Below are 4344 nucleotides of genomic sequence, written 5' to 3'. Positions count from 1 at the left end.
AAAACAAGCCAGGCATGGTGATGCATGCCTATCATCCCTGGCACATGGGAGGTAGAGATTCATGGTCCAAGGCCAGCCCTGGGCAAAAGTGAGACCCTATCTGAAAAATAACTGAAGCAAAAAGAGTTGGAAGTGTGACTCAAGTTAAAGAGTGCCTGCCTAGCAAACACAAAGTCCTGAGTTCAAACCTTAGTACCACTAAAAAAATTAATTTAATTAAAAAAATTGAGCTAGAGGGTAAAAGCAGTGGGTAAAACAGACACATTGCCTATGCCTATAGAGTCTCCAGTAATTTTTTCATTGAAAATTGCTTTGATTCAGTTAGAAGAGAAATTAACACAGAGAGAACACTGAAAGACAAGCAATGAGAAATTACGAAGAGGCGATTCAATAAGGGGTCATTGGTAAATAATGATTGGCATACTCAAATTGTTAATATTTAGTTACCAGTGTTTGGTTTTCTCATAACCCAAATAAGGATGGCCTAGAAAGTGGGTGAGAGGAAAGAAGGAAGGGAGGAAGAGAAGAAGGGAAGAGGACGGCAAGAAGGGAGGAAGAAAGGAGAGGAAGAGAAGAGGAAGTTGTAATTCCAACTTATCTATTAAAACAAATCCCAAAGCCATAACTAGTAACACAGAGGTAAAGCAATCTCGGGATTGTGAGCCTCACATTTTGGGCCAAAGGGCCCATGATCTAGGCTCTAAGCCCTCTGTATTGAGGTTTCACTGGGCGTATTGACAATTTTTCTCATCTTCTTCCCCATCCACTTCCACAAACTTGCAATTCCATTATTCTCCTGGGTAGAAAATGGCACCACCATCTACAAGGTTATTCAGACAAAATCTTGATTCCTCTGACTTTATAATTCTATCAAATTGATCTCCAAGATTTAACAACAACTCTATCTCGTACCTTTTGAGTCCATGTGTCTGTTTCCATAACCATTGTACAGTACTAGTATTTAAGATTTGGGAGCTGCAGGTATAGCTCAGTGGTAGAGTGCAAGCTTAGCAAGCCTTGGGGATTTGATCCACAGAACTAATAAAAATAACAGCAATTATGAATTAAAAGAAAATAGAGATCCACTTTTGTGAGCACTTACCTTATCTCAAGCACAATTCTAGCTCTATACTAGCATATACTCTTGCAAGCCTACTACAGAGAAGCTGACTTCTGTGTGTGAGACCTGAGTATCGATTCCTCACACCTCCTTAGCCCTTTCCTATGTCCACTCTCTCAGCTGATGGATGACCTTGCCTTTCCAAAGAAACTATTAGCCGCCAAATCTATAAACCTACGTTCATCTGTGCCCACCTTTTCAATTGTCTGGTTATAATGCCTCGCTCTTATAAAATCTAGCTTTTTAGCCCTGAATCTGTAGACTCACAACCCATTCCTGGAGAGCTTTCAGGAGCTTAGTGACCTTAGGAAAAATATTAAACCTCGTGTTGGTCTGTTTCTCGTCATTGAGAAAAACAACCGAAAGAAGGAAAGACTTATTTTGGCGCAGAGGTTTCAGGCCGTGCAGGCTGCCTCCATTGTCCCAGGGTCTGTGGAGACACACGGCATCATGGCGGAGAGGCCTGGTGCAGCACAGCACCACAGCAGCCGGGAAAGACAAGATAGGGCTGGGGACAAGGTATATCTTTCCAGTGCATGCCCCCAGGGATTTACTTTCTCCTAGTATTTACTTTCTCCACCTCCATCACCTCCCTGCAGCCGAGACCAAGCCTCAACACACGAGCCTATGGGAGACATTTGGTATTCAAACCATGACACATCTCTATTTCCACTAATTGAACCCACCACAATGGCAAGATTCTTATCAGCAACAGAAACCACAGACATTTTGATATTACATTTGTTTACAGATACCTCCAGATAGCATTTAGTCTTCATCATAACTTCAAAATCACAGTAGCTATTCGACCCATACAAATTACTATGTAATAATCTCTCTCTCAATCTCTCTCTCTCTCTCTCCTATTAACTTCCTCCCAAACTCCAGAATCAAAGAGCCAACTGTCTCCTATCAGCACTAGTTGAAAACCTAATAAGTATTTCAAAGTTAATTCATCCAAAACCAGAGCTGTGGGTCTTCCTCCCCAAACCTGTTTCTCCCTTTATCACCCCCTTAGGACATGACTCCATCATTCACTCAGCTGCTCACACTAACACCTAAGGAGTACACCTTCATTTCTCTGTCCCTTTTCTTCAACTCTGGTCTCTGAGCTCTGTAAGTCACACCTGCAGACTTTCTGGTCCCCCTCCTGATCCCACACTGAGCCTGGCGGGGCTTCTTTCTCTCCCTGAACACTCAAGCCTTGCTGTCCTCTAGGGGGTGTCACACTCCCTTGTGGCTTTGGTTTGCTTCTTCAGAGCCTCACAGGATTTCCACTTCCTTATCCTTCAGTCCTCAACTTCAATGTCACCAACAGCACATTTTGTGTGTCCACGTTTCTGGCTTGTTGCTTGTCTGTCTTCCCCACCAGAAGGTGAAGTAAGAGTAAGAACCTTTTCTGTCTCATTCATTGGCCACAGAATAGATCAAAAGTGAATAAAAGCTTAGTCAACTACTTCATATGTAGTTCTTCTGAAGATTAATAAATAATGCAAGTTCATCCCTCAGACCAGTCCCACTGTGTGGGAGTGCTCAGCCAGCTTTCCCACCCAGGCCTCACCTTCTCCTAACTCCGCTGTCTTGGCAATGATTTATGATGATACAAACACAGAGGGAGGAATTCAGCTTAAATTACAGCAGAAGACACTGCATGTACAAATAGAAAGGTGCTCAGGGAAAATGAAAATATTTGCAGGGTTTATGACAATAAATGCAAGCCATAAGCCAGGCACCAGTGGTTCATGCCTATAATCCTAGCTACTTGGGAGGCTGAGATCCTGAGGATCACAGTTTGAAGCCAACCTGGACAAAAGTTTGCAAGAACCCATTTCAACCAGTAGCTGAGTGTGGTGGCACATGCCTGTCATCCCAAACGACACAAGGTACTGAGATTGGGCGGATAGTGATTCCAGGCCAGCCCAGGCTAAAATATTTGCAAGACCCCATTTCAATGGAAAAAACAGCTGGTTATGGTGGCACGTGCCTGTCACCCCAGCTATGGTGAGAAGCACAAGATTAGAGGATCACAGTCTGGGTCAGTCTGGGCAAAAAGTGAGACTTTTACCTCAAAACAACCAGAGTAAAAAGGGCTGGAGGTATGGCTCAAGCAGTAGAGCTCTGGCCTAACGAGCATGAAGCCCTGAGTTCAAACCCCAGTACTGTAATAATAATAATAATAAATGCTAGGCAGCAAAGTATGGATGTTGGAGGCAGGTGGTCCTCTGGTTCCAATTCTTATCCCTTTCCTTCCCAGCATTGTGTACTAGAAACCTATTCCGTGTCTCTGGGTTGTGCATAAAGGCAGCAATACCTGTCTCACAGATTGTGACAGCTGGGTGACAGTGTGCACAACACATCACAGACCCTCTCTATACTATTATTTCCATTTGTCACTATTGCAAGCCCCCCCACCCAATCTCCCCCTGAAAAAGCACCAAGAGTTGCAAGACTCCTCACAGAGCTCCCATTTTGTCCCGTGGTGTTTAGTGTCAGATGTAATGAACTGTTTTGTTTCTTCACAGAATAGGGTGTTGTGATCAAGGAGAATTTACCAAGCATCTTTTTCCTCCTTTCTCACCTCTGGCGGTCTTGCCTGCTGCTGTTGGTTGGGGGCCATCCCACACCTAAGGCAGGAAGATGGTGGCCACAAAAAGACGAAAAAGTCCCTGGAGTCAATTAACTCTAGGCTTCAGCTTGTTATGAGAAGTGGGAAATACGTGATGGGGTACAAGCAGACTCTGAAGATAATCAGACAGGGCAAAGCGAAATTGGTCATCCTCGCCAACAACTGCCCAGCCTTGAGGAAATCTGAAATAGAATACTATGCTATGTTGGCCAAAACTGGTGTCCATCACTACAGCGGCAATCATACTGCAGAGTATGACGCTGGCTATCATTGATCCAGGTGAGTCCCATATCATTGGCAGCATGCCAGAACAGACTGGAGAGAAGTAACGATGCAAATTTTTTCTTTAATGAAGCTTGCCAGAGCTGGTTTTTTAAAAAAAATGTTTTTCTTTCTTGCCAGTATCGCATTTGAAGGATCCTCACTCAGCAGTCATGCTGTCGTGGACTCAAGTCTGTATTCAGCTAAGACTGCTTCCGTTCTTTACTGGTAATTTCCAAATCTTGCTACCACATCTGTGCACAATCCCTATCCATAAATAAGAGCTTTGGGTTTTTACTTCCTCATTGATTTGGACAGATCACCACCCTGAAGAAGT

At 43.8% G+C, this 4344-nt stretch overlaps 1 pseudogene; it reads left to right on the top strand.

Annotated features, from left to right (window-relative positions):
• Positions 1 to 1570: 1570 nt before the first annotated feature.
• On the top strand, positions 1571 to 4075 carry LOC109679357 (large ribosomal subunit protein eL30 pseudogene; annotated as a pseudogene).
• The last annotated feature ends 269 nt before the right edge of the window (positions 4076 to 4344 follow it).

The sequence above is a fragment of the Castor canadensis genome, chromosome 11, assembly GCF_047511655.1.
Source record: "Castor canadensis chromosome 11, mCasCan1.hap1v2, whole genome shotgun sequence".
Lineage (NCBI taxonomy): Eukaryota > Metazoa > Chordata > Mammalia > Rodentia > Castoridae > Castor > Castor canadensis.
Note: the sequence above shows the minus strand (reverse complement) of the source record. Positions and strands in the feature narration are given on the sequence as shown.